Here is a 13,364-nt window from a genome sequence, read left to right on the forward strand (position 1 = left end):
CTTATTTGAGGTTTTCATGAACACAGAAATGTTCATGTACCGAGAGCGAATATTCATTCATGAATCTTGAAAACTGACATTTTTATTCATAGGTTCCCCAATCCACTATTTGAAGAATTTCACCCATTGGAATAAGCAGAAAATATCGTACAGATCTGCTTTTTGAAGCGCTTGATTATTGCCGTATTTGATCCGATGAGCACTACAAGAGCTGCAAATCTATCCCGAAAAATGTACTGTTTGGTGCGATTTGTGCTAAAGAGGATTCTTAGGCTCGCCATTCTCTAAAGATGGGAACAACGTTACCGGTCAACATGTGGTTTCAACAAGACGATGCCATATGTCGCACAGTACATGAAATCTATTACGCAATTGATTAGATGAGTAATTCATCCTTCGTTTTGGACCAGTGAATTGGCCGCCAAGAAAGTGTGATTTGACACCCAGAGTTGTGGCCTACCGTGATGTACCCATATATACCACTCAGCTAAGACAATATTTAACATTTCTATACTCTAAAAATTAATGCTTACGCGTATATGATGTTCTTAAATGTGCTACTTGCTTGAAATTTATTCCATTATTGATAAATATAGGGATGAGAGCGTTCCTGCATTCATACTTCCTATAATGATGGGAAACATTTTACATCATTACAATAACCAAATTGTTATGACAATGAATCGTTTCAAATAGTAGATTTGATGATGTTTTACGTTGTAAACAAGTTAAATGAGTTGAAATCAATAATCGAATGAATTACAGTTGTAGGTCGTTTATTTTTTGACGTAGGATTACGTCTTTCGGGAACATATTGGGGTACAAATTGAAAATCGATAATCGAGCACATCGTGAAAATTGTCCAATTTCAAACGCTCATTGCTCAGTCATTTCTTGATGGATTGATGAAATTTTTACGTCAATAGATTTCGGCACTCCATAACAATTTTTTGTTTTGAGGAAAATAATATATGTCATTAAACTAACTATCGAACAATTGAAAAATCTCAGCCCCTATCCTAACGGGAATACCCACTTCTGATTGGTCGAAATTGACGACATATGCGGCGGGTCCCTAACAGAGACATCAAAACCAAGCTGCCTGGGGGAAATCGACATTGAAAATACATGAAAGTAGGGGATAGTGATCTCCGATTTATGAAATTAATCGTTCATCAGCTAATCGAATACTTTTCAGCAGTTTGATATTCGATACGATTGGTCGCCCCAAATAATCGATTAATCGATTAATCGTCACACTGAGAGGAATAATTAGTTAGACTAATATTTCTTGTTCAGTGCCTAGATTTCCATTTCACCCCCTATATCTTCCGGTTAGATGTAGTCCTACGTCAAAAAAATGCAAGATTTGGAACGCTTATAACTCGAGCATTTCTCAATAGATCGCAAAGGTTTTTACATCAATTGATAGGAAATATATCTACGCATCTATCATAACGAATAACATTTCATTTTTCTTGAAATAAATAATTGAATAATTGTGAAATATCAAGCATTGTCAAAATGCACTATGTGCCCATTTTTGATTGGTCCATTTTGTGCTCCTCAAATCGTACCGACCAAAACGGGCAACCAGAGCAGCAGCGAAATAGAATGAAGCACGATTGGAAAGGAAAAAGAAAAAAATTAACGAAACATTGGTCGCAGTCTCACACATGCGTAATTCTCTACCAGCCAGTCAGCTTAAAAATCCCCGCTCCGCTGCCGTAACGATCATTCTCATTCAAGCCGTACACCACATCGTTTCGCATCAGAACACATCAACAAACCAACCCAAGCAGCCATGTCTGGACATGGTAAAGGAGGAAAATGAAGGGAAAGGCAAAATCCCGCTCGAACCGTGTTGATCTGGAGTTCCCCGCAAGGGTAGCTAGGCCGAGCGCGTTAGTATCAGTGCACCAGTCCACCTAGCCGGCGTTATATAGTTTCGGCCGCCGAAGTGATCGAGTTGGCTGGTAAAGCTGCTCGCGACGATAAGAAATCCACATTCGGAACAGAACACATTCGGTTCGGTGGACATCAAGTCAATAACAGGCAGTTGCAGCGAGTGGCGAGTGGCAAACGCAATCGCAAAACGGCATCAGGTAGCAGAAGAAAAAAGTTTGTTCTTTATACAAACTGCTTTGGTGGCAAATCCAGAACAAGGCGGCATCGAGGGCGTTCGAAATGGTTTTTTTCAAAACCACGAGTACTAAGTTTTCTAAATTGGAACCATTCCATAAAACAAGGCGCTTTTCAGGGCCATTAATCCTTCCAAAAAAGAGTTTAGGAAATACAGTTCAATGCTTTCTAAAACATTATCCAAAATAATAATAAAACACAAATTGAATGTTTCATAATTTGTTTGCAAGGATCTGATGAGTATGTGAATTTGGCAGTTGTTCTGAGTTTATTGATAGTTGGGGATTTTCCTGATTATTCAATTTTCACCAATTCTTAAATTGTTTCCAGATTGAAAGTACAGTAATTTACAATTAGTTCGACATTTAGCTAATTGGACGGACATGTAATGCGATTTATTTAGTTGGACATTTTTGTAAACATAGAGATCCAAATTATGACCCCCACATTGAAAGTCGACACTGTACCACTGTCATCGCAAATGTTCAATTACAGGTTAAAATCGGTTAAATTCCAATGCGACACTGAGTGGTGCTTCGGCACGTCGCATTGAATGTAATTTACTGTACAACATGTCACAAAGCTGAATGGGAAGAAATTTTCCAACTGTGAAAGCTGTGGCGAGTGGCAACAAATTGCTAAACAGGAAGGTTTAGCCGAACAAGATGGGGATATCGAGTGATAACAAAACAATAAACTCTTTAGATTGAAGATAATTTTGTGATCCTGAAAAGGACCCTTTTTAGCCTGCATGTGAATCCAACGAGCGAACAAATCGTAATGAATGTATTTTTTTGCCATCGCTCCCTTTTAACGCTCATTCGTTCGTCTCGTTGGACTCGCCCCTCTGGCTGAGTCTGCCGATTTGTCTCTATCCTGTGAGTGTGTACCGCTAGAGTATAAAACACGTGGACCCCAAAAAAATATCTTATTTTCTTTCAAACCATAAACCCGTGTGGTTGTACGGCATCGGCATCGTGGACGTAACAAAGGAGGACAAGTTAAGGGAAAGGCAAAGTCTCACTCGAACCGTGCAGGTCTCCTGTTCCCTGTTGGTCGCATTCACTGATTGCTCCGCAAGAGTAACTAGGCCGAACGGATTGGTCCCGGAGCACCAATATACCTAACAGGGATTATAGAGTTTCGGCCGTCAGAGTGCTCGAGTTGGCTTGCAAAGCTGCTCACGACAATCAGAAAACCCGCATCAAGAACAGAGCAGCTTCGGTTCGGCGCTCATCAAGGCAACAATTAGTTTCAGTGAGTGGCAAAGTGTTTCTCCGGCACGTCGCATTAAATGTAATTTACTGAACAACATGTCACAAGCTGGATGGGACGAAATTTTCCAACTGTGAAAGCTGTGGCGAGTGGCAAACGCAATAGCTAAACAGGAAGGTTTAACCGAACAAGATGGGAATATCGAGTGATAACAAAAACACAACACCAAAGGTTCTTTTCAGAACCATCAACATATTCATAAAGAGTAAACAGTAAACTAATCCATTTTTCAGGTAGATAGGTAGGTATTCACGTAGGAGAAGAAAATAAAACAATATATTTAAAATATATATTTAACAAAAGCTGTCCCCTTTGTATAGTCCTACGTCACTCCGGTTATGTCCCCGACATTACCCACCCGTCTTTTTCTGTTTCTTTTTTTGTGTTTTGGCGACAAGTTGCAGCTGTTTTTTCTTTGCCTTTCATTTCTTTTCTTTTGTTTTTCCTTTTCAATTTTTTTTTCTTGGCTTCTTCGAGGTTTTCCATATAAAAACGATAAGCCTGACTGGTAGCTATGGCAGGTACAGCTGGCTTTGCAAAACCGCGTTTAGTTGGAGCTTTTAGATAGATACAGAAGGTATACTAAATGAAGCATTGAATGCATCATGTGATACGAGATTTTCTTTCTTTTCTTTTCTCGTCTTACCCTATATTTTAAAGCTTGGGTGTCTTCAGAAAAGTTGTTCAGAATGTTGATTCGGATAATTTTTCGGTTTCATTTTAACTCTTACTAAGTTACAGTAAAAATTAAAAAACTTTTTATACTTACGAGATAGTTGAGTTATGTCTTCAGCAACATTGTAGAACTATAAATTTCATGAAACTTTACCTAAGATACATAATATCTATCTATTAGTCCTTCAGAGATATAACTGTTTTTTTCTGGGGAGACTATCTCAAAACTAGTTTTTAAACTTAAGTTATACCTAAATCACATTATATCAACTCAACATGTTCCACAAAATTTTAGATAACATAAAAATACATAACTTTACTGCAGACACTATTAGTGTTAAATGACACCATTGCGATGTGGAGTGGTTACAAAGCAAAAATATGTCACTTTTATTCATTAAGTTTTTCAAAAATGTGCACGTTTGTGCATCAGTACTCAACGTCGTTTTGTTTGTCAGGGTTTGGAGTATTCGGCAAACTGCTTTTTGACCTCGGGAATTCTCGGGAACATTACTTATTATACCAATTTTTACAGCGCAATTTACTCAATTTTACTTTGTTTTCGTCATACTTTATGTTTATTTGCATCATAAAATAACAACGCAAAAACGCAATAACGCAAAATAACAAATAACATCTGTTGGCAGAATAAGAAACAAGTAGAAATATTGTTGTCCTTGTTCCAGCCATGTTTATTTTGGTGATAACCGATCGAATTTGCAATGAAATTGCAATGAGATGTGAAAAAACTATGAAATCAAAGCAGCGTACCCCTGTATCGTTCAGTTTTTATTACTTTCCGAAGATTTATCTATGATATAACCGCAAGGTTGACGAGGGACTACCATTGGCTTAGTAAGCATTTGTTTGTGTTGATTAAATTATTGATTGAACGAAACTTTTTTCGAATTCAATTGAATTCAACATATTTGCTATGTAAGTAAAGAGTTTGAACAGTTGCCATGTAAGATCAATTCGTGCATTGTAATGGATTATATTCTTCGTTACAAGTAAATTTGATGACCTTCCGTTTTACATTGGATATGATGCCTAGGACTACCAAAATATGTGAGCGAAAGAATTTTCAAACGATCATTGTATTATACAGGGTTTTCCAACTTTAAATTCCGAAAGTAAATTGAAATAAAACACACTTGGAATTCGAATTTCGATGAAACTTTTATTTCAAATTAAAGTTTGGTTTATGCCATTATGTGTGAAATACAACATCATTCAAATGTCTACCTAGGGCTTCCTCGCACACCTTGATCCGGAACAGGTAATTTTCGATGACTTTTCGACACATATGGGGCGGTATCTCGGTCATAACTTCACGAATGTTGTCTTTCAAATGTTCAAGAGTAGTTTGCGGAGAGTTGGCATAGACACGGTCTTTCGCATAACCCCACAAAAAAAAGTCTAGCGGGCTCAAATCGCATGATCTGGACGGCCAATTGGCATCACCAAAACGCGAAATTATGCGTCCCTCAAATTTCGTTCGCAATATGACCATGTTCGGTCGTGTTGTTTGGCACGTGGCGTCGTCCTGCTGAAACCACATGTCATCCGTATCCATATCTTCAATTTGTTGCAAAAAAAAATCGGTTAACATGCGGCCATAGCGCTCACCATTCACAGTTACCGTCTCGCCGTCCTCATTTTCAAAGAAATACGGCCAATGACTCCACCAGACCATAATGCGCTCCAAACAGTGACTTTTGGCGGATGCAATGGCCTCTCAACAATCACGTGTGGATTTTCTGAGCCCCATATACAGAAATTTTGGGTGTTCACATAGCCGCCGAGCTCGAAATGTGCCTCATCGCTGAAGAAAATTTGATGCGAAAATTCAGCATTTTGCTACTGTTGTTCGTTCACCCAATCGACGTATGCCCGACGCATTCCATGGTCACCATGCTCTAATTTTTGTACCAATTGGACTTTATATGGATGTAGGTGCAAGTCCAAATGCAAAATTCGCCACAATGATGTGTTTGACAAGCCCAATTTCTGAGCACGCCGTGGAATCGAAACATTCGGGTCATCCTCCACACTGGCAGCAACAGCAGCAATATTTTCGGCCGAACGCACATTACGATGATGCACAGGTTTCACAATATCCGCTACGGATCCAGTTTGTTCGAATTTACGCACTACATTAGCGATTATGTGCTCTGTAGGCCGTCCATGACGACCAAAATCCGTCCGTAATACTCGAAAAACATTTGCCGTTTTTCATCATTTTTATAGTATAATTTAACAAAATTAACACGTTGTGCGATGCTAAAACGATCCATATTGTAAAATGGCAGACATTCAACTAACGATATGACGCTTTGGTTGACAGCTATGTCAAACGGTTGTCAGCGCAGGGCTGTATACTTTCGGAAGCCCGAAATGGAAAACCCTGTATTTATATTGTCATATTTCCCTCTGAAATGATTGCATTTCTCATTTACACGCAGTTCTCGAATCGCAAATTTACTTGTGTTGATGAACTTTAGGCACTCAGCTTCGATTTTAACATGCACGTCCAACGTGTATTGTTGAATCAATCGCACATTTCGGCGTGAATAAAAACGCCCCCGACTTGCATGTATTTGCGAAGCGGAGTCTCCTAGGCACATTGATTTTGAAGTCTGTGTTGGGGAAACCGTAAATCGGGCCAATCAAAACGTGTCTGATCTATTAAGAAATGTCCGAGTTTTAATTTAATGTCAAACGTCTTCGACCTCATGGTTGTACAGACTGATTAAAGGGACTTAATTCTATTCTTATACACTAATCTACTAATATTAAAATCAAACATTTCAGATGTATCGTTGAAGACGCGGCAGCAAGCATCTAACGGATTATTTTGTCCATACGTGGTACGATGACTAGGAATCGCCAGGATTCGATGATGGCGTAACTGTCGGGATGGTGTGTGTAGGCTAACGTTCCGAAGCAAACAGCTGCAATCAATTTTGTCCGTCAATTAATCGTCATTAAATAAAATTCAATATCATCAAAATGAGCTGTGTTGCGTCTCAGAGATCCCACCATCGCGTTCGCTCTCGAAATTGTGAGCGAGACGTGTTCATGGGAGCGCAGCTTGCTGTCAAGGAGAACTCCTAGATCCTTGATTCGATTGACTCTTTCCAATGGTGAGAGAAGCAACATGTATCCGTGTACAATTGGGGAGCGAGAGCGCGTAAATGTTATGGCCTTGCATTTTTCAGCGTTTGTATGCATTCCATTTTCCTGGCATAAGGCCGTTAATCGTTCGATGTCAGCTTGCACTACAGGAAAAACTTTCAAATCATCCGCATATAATATTTTTTCTGAACATAACCTATCGCACAGATCGTTTTCAAATGAGGGGCTTAGAATGAAAGGGGTGTAAGTGATTTGATCGATTTTTCTACATCGAGTCTCTCTTTTGGTCATAACTCAGCTGCAAACTCATTTCCAGCTGTATTTTACAATGTGAAAGGTAGGTCAGAACCTCATCTATCGGATTCCATAGCAAACTCAAATTGGATCGGGTTTGCAGTTGAGTCATTAATCAAAGAAAAAGTTGACGAAGAGAAATCGATCAAGTCACTTACATCCCTTGCATTCTAAGCGCCTCAAATAACAAAAAAATCAGCGGGCCAAGAATGCTTCCTTGTGGTACGCCAGAGGGAATCGTAAATTCACGGGATTTAGCACCGTGGATTTTAACAAAAGCTTTGCGGGATGATAAGTACGGTGTTAACAAATTTATGGTCCAGGATGGTAAGCCAAGACGATCCATTTTCAGAATAGCAAGGTCATGCGGTACTTTATCAAAAGCTTCGGAGAAATCGACGTAAATAGCAACTACTTGCTGCCGCTTCTCGACGCTGTTGATCAACATGTGCGTATATGCCATAAGATTCGTGGTTGTTGCGCGTTTTTTAACGAAGCCGTGTTGGAACTCCGAAATCACAGGCTGTACAATCGGATACAATGCACCATGAAGTAAACTCTCGAGCACTTTTGCTAGGCAGTTTAGAATAGATATCGGGCGATAGTTTTCCACATTATGAAAGCTGCCTTTCTTGTGAACAGGAGTTATCGACGCAAGCTTCCAAGCCTCAGGAAAGATACCCTCACGCAGAGATTGGTTGTAAACAATTGAAACCGGTCTGGCGAGCATCGCTGCACAGTTATTGATGAAGACCGGATGAATAAGATCCGGACCAGGCTCTTTCATTACATCCACTGAACTGAGTGCTTTATAAACAGCATCTTCATCAAACGTAATGAATGGGAAAAGGAGATTGTAAGCTGGCAGACTGACAATGTACTGTCGGGTTGGTTGTGGTGAATTGCTCTCATACATGGTTTGGAAAAAACCGACAAAGAGTTTGGCAGAAGAAAGTGACGAGTCGGAGTTAGTGGATAGATGGATGAGTTTGTCTGGTATCCGTGTCAAGTTTTTCCGGTTCCGTACAAATCTCCAGAAAGACGAATCATCAATCATTTATCGTCAACTGATTCTACAATAAAAATAACCATTTCTACCACTCTAATAAAGGGTGTGTCACATCAAATTGCATCACGGAAAAAACGCTGTAGAAATTTGCCTAGTAGACCGATCCTTTTGAAAATTTTAGACAGTAAAATAAAAACTATTAAACAACTTTTGGCATTTTCTTTTTATTCATACTTCGAGCCCAAGCCCGTATGCTCGCACCTTCCTCTTTACCCCGTCCATAAGATTATGTACAACGTCAGGTTGTAGTTTTTTTTGAACAGAAATCCATTTTCTCTTGAAGTCCGCCTCCGATTTGACAACTTTTGGGTTCTTCCGGAGGGCCTGCTTCATTATCGCCCAATATTTCTCTAATAGGCGAAGCTCCGGCGCGTTGGGCGGGTTCATTTCCTTTGGCACGAAGGTGACCCCGTTGGCTTCGTACCACTCCAACACGTCCTTTGAATAGTGGCACGAAGTGAGATCCGACCAGAAGATGGTCGGGCCCTCGTGCTGCTTCAATAGTGGTAGTAAGCGTCTGCTTTGACGTAGGTTTCGTCGTCCATTACCAGGCAATGCGGCTTCGTCAGCATTTCGGTGTACAGCTTCCGGGCTCGCGTCTTCCCCACCATGTTTTGCCTTTCGTCGCGGTTAGGAGCCTTCTGAACCTTGTAGGTACGCAGGCCCTCCCGCTGCTTGGTCCGCTGGACGAATGAACTTGACAAATTCAGCTTATTGGCGACATCCCGGACCGAACTTCTCGGATCACGTCTAAACTGCTTAACTACGCGCTTGTGATATTTTTCACTGACGCAGCATCCATTTTTGCCGTTCTTCACCTTCCGGTCGATGGTTAGGTTCTCGAAGTATCGTTTTAGTACTCTGCTGACCGTGGATTGGACGATTCCCAGCATCTTACCGATGTCCCGATGTGACAACTCCGGATTCTCGAAATGAATGCACAGAATTAATTCACGACGCTCTTTGTTGTTCGACGACATTTTTCCAAATTTACGAAAAATTGACAGTGAAGCATGGCCAACGTGATCTATACACTCTTATCTGATTATAAGCGAAAGCTGAAGATATAATTCCTAAAAATAAAATTTCTACAGCGTTTTTTCCGTGATGCAATTTGATGTGACACACCCTTTAAACAGTTATTTCTAAAGTTTCGCTGCATCTTAAAATAATATCCGATGTTATAAACAAGTTACTCGAATAAAATAACAGCGTAGTTCTGCGGCAACACGGTCGTGTTTGGATACAACCTTCTATAATTTTGACGTGGGACTACGTCTAACCGGAATATATGGGGAGTAAAATGAAAACCTAAACATAGAATATGCAGGAAAAAATGAAAGATTCCAATGCTCATAACTCGAACATTTCTTACTGGATCGGAAAGATGTTTGCATAAATAGATAGGGAATATTTCTACGCATCTATCGCAATTAATTAAATGTTAATTTTCATTAGAGAAACAATTGAATGACTGTAAAATGTTAGGCGTTATCTAAACGCCCCAACTGCCTCGTTTTGATTGGCCCAATTTACGATTTCCTCAACACAGCCATCAAAAACAGCCATGGGGAAAAAGTAGAAGTTAAAGTTGTTGATTCGTGCAAGCCGGAGGTACTTCTGCATGTTTTTTTGCACTCCGAAAAGTGTTTTCCTAACACGGGTTTCAAAAGTGGGTACGAATACAACGCTTTGGCTCGGTTATTCAAGATTACATTGAAGGATATGCCATCATATCTTCTGCTCACTGAATTTCTACGCATACCATTTGATGATTAGGCAAAATGTTGATAACCATTTGCTGCGATAACGCCTATTGATGAAACAATATGCGTTCAACGTATATGTCAAAATCGAAACTGAGTGCCTGAAGTTCATCAAATCAAGCAAATTCGCGGTTCGAAAAGTACGTACGATTGGGAGATGCAAACTTCACAGGGAAATGTAAAATAAAATAATGGTTTGATAATTCTTCCGTTCACATGTTTTGTCCTTGGCATCATACCAAACGTAAAAGGACTGTCATTAAATTTACTTGTAACGAAGAACATAATCTATCACCATTGCATGAATTGACCTTACATAATATTCCTTCAATCTTTTTACTCACAAAGTAAATATATTGAATTCAATTGAATCCGGAAATTGTTTCATTCAATCAAAAATTTAATCAATACAAACAAATGATTGCTAAGCTAAGATAGTTTCACGTCAACTTTGCGGTTATATCATAAATATAACCCACCCATTTTCTTTCGTTGAATGCCAAATGATTATCTTTTATATTATTACACACGCAACAAAGCATAGAATACAAATATACCAGACCAAACCTGAAAACTGCGGTTCTGCTGCTAATGAATTAAAATTACACCCATAGCCATTGATTGTGTGAACCAAAACATTCAAAGTCTTACACGTGTCGAATCATAACATGTGAGATTTCTCCATATTGTACCGGCGTCGATAAGTTTCCGAAAACAAACACAGTCAACAGCTTGGTGCTTTCAATTGATGGAATTTCCGACTCCTAGAAAACGGGGCCAATTAACACCCAGTGTGTTTAAGATTTCGTTGATTGGAGTGCTCCTCTGGGTGTAATCCACACGCAAGTTACTCGCTAGCTCTGGTTAAGTTCTTCACAAGGTTGACCACCCATTGGATTGGTCCCTTGTCAATTCCCGACCGCTAATATTTTATCTTATCAGTGGAATACCATCGATGTGATCCACACGCGCTTCTGTTTCTGTTTATCGGGGCTCCACACACATTCCTGGCTTAAATTGACATCTCGCCTGGGTTAGCGCACGGCGTGTCATATTCAGTCCGATTGATCGATCTTGTCCGTGCGGTTCTCTAGTAAGCACACCCTCGGAGTCACGATGTCCGATTCATCGAAAAATGTGCAACTTGTTGGCAGCAGTGCGCTGTGTTTACTGGTGCTGCTGTCCCTAACGCTGGGAGCGGTGTTTGGGGTTTCCGAGGGTCGCGTCATCTACTACAACGCGGCGAGGAAAGATACCAACACAACGGTCAACAAATCCAACATTTTCGTCTCTCCAGTGCGGTGTCCCGCCGGCTACGGGTTGGATCGATTCCGACGGTGCAGAAAGCTGGTCTTCTGAGGTTCTCTGGGGGGCGCAGTGATGACAGGTAAGTTAATTGAACAGTGGAAGATTGATTCGGGTGATGTGACGGTTATCGTGATGTGAGATTGAGTTATTCAATAAATTTGGGGATGAGTAATTGGACAGAATTGATTGATGTTGGATGACCTAGGTGGTAGTCTAGGTGCAGTTATTTTACCAACTTCAACTGAAACGGCCACAATGCGATTGAAGCTAATTCTAGTGTTCTCGCTGGTGCTATTCGTGGAGTTTCAGTGTGAGACAGAAGCTGTAAGGATTCTCTTTAGAAGACAAATACCGCGGGAGGTTCACAGCGATCATATCTCGGCTCACATTCTCAGGTCTTCCAGTAGAACACGTAGTGCGAACTGCAGAGCTGGCCAAATGCATGACAGTTATGGGCTATGTCGTGCTGTGGTACGGTTCTAAAGTGAGTGAGTGCATTTCCTGACCAAACCTTCAAATGTGACGTTATACAGATTAATCGACCTCGTGCCAACAATTACTCACCATTCCATTTCTAGCCCATTATAAGTTTGGGTTCCCCTTTCGGCCCCGTATGACGTTACGTAGAAAATTAAATAATATCACGAAATTCCTGAAACACAAGACGGAATCATTGAGTAGTGACTACATTTGTTTGCACTCACTGCAGATAAGATAAAATCGCTTCACCGGCACTCCAGCCGTTTCTCTTATCGACCAGCATTGATTCGAGAACTGTGTGCTGTTTCGTTAGTCGTTGATGGATCTCGGGTATTACAACACTCTGTGAAAACGTGATTCTTCACGCGTTCGGAACATGAATTTGGTGAAACTTTTAACCTTCCTCCTTCTGACGCTCATCTGCAGTGGTCTGCTACCCACCGGGGTGGAATCGCTCCGTGTGATATATCAGAAGCGAGCGAAGTCCGGTGGAAATATAGCTCACGTCTTGAGGTCACCCAATGCGACCACTTGTCCGCATGGGCAGAAAATGGATCGTCGCGGAGTCTGTAGGAGTCTGCTTACGTTTTGATCGTTTTTTGTCTTTCCAATACCATTGGCGATGTTGGGATGGAATGGAGAAGTGGTCCGTTTTGGCTAGAACTACTGCTAACTTGGATTTTGTCTATCGGATAGAAATTGTACCATTTTCTTCTACTTTCAGAATCTAAACCGACGAAGGATTGATTGTTGTTCGAGCGTAACGGAGCAGCCCAAAGGGGATCCGCTGTTACAATCGATGAATGTACTTGTGTAAATATGGTATATAGTTTTGATTAAGTTCTCTTTGCAATGTATTATTATTAATAAATAAATCACTAGCGTAAGGTATAAGATATTGAATAATGTTCTGGATTACTCCGTATCACACGAGATGGTCAATGGTGCGCATTAAATATACAGTGACTCAAACTCGAGCCCCTCCATCCAGATCTATTTTCACTACTCTTCAAGTAGGAAACAAACTTTCGGAACATTCTATTTAGATTAAGTCATTGTGTCATATGAGAGTGGAGAGGCACAGAAACCCACAATGGAAAACATCCACTTGAACAATCATCATATCATGAGACTTAAATGAACAATGTTTGTGAGATGAAGGTATGTTTTTGCATTACAACAGTTAATATTGAAACCACAATGTAGTTAATTTATTC

At 40.3% G+C, this 13,364-nt stretch overlaps 1 long non-coding RNA gene across 1 annotated transcript; it reads left to right on the top strand.

Annotated features, from left to right (window-relative positions):
• The first annotated feature begins 11,188 nt into the window (after window positions 1-11,188).
• LOC129762753 (uncharacterized) lies at window positions 11,189-13,043 on the top strand. The gene is made up of 2 exons (XR_008740710.1): window positions 11,189-11,746; window positions 12,872-13,043. It is a non-coding gene; the product is annotated as an uncharacterized LOC129762753 (long non-coding RNA).
• Window positions 13,044-13,364: the final 321 nt, after the last annotated feature.

Source organism: Toxorhynchites rutilus, chromosome 1 (assembly GCF_029784135.1).
Source record: "Toxorhynchites rutilus septentrionalis strain SRP chromosome 1, ASM2978413v1, whole genome shotgun sequence".
NCBI classification, from domain to species: domain Eukaryota; kingdom Metazoa; phylum Arthropoda; class Insecta; order Diptera; family Culicidae; genus Toxorhynchites; species Toxorhynchites rutilus.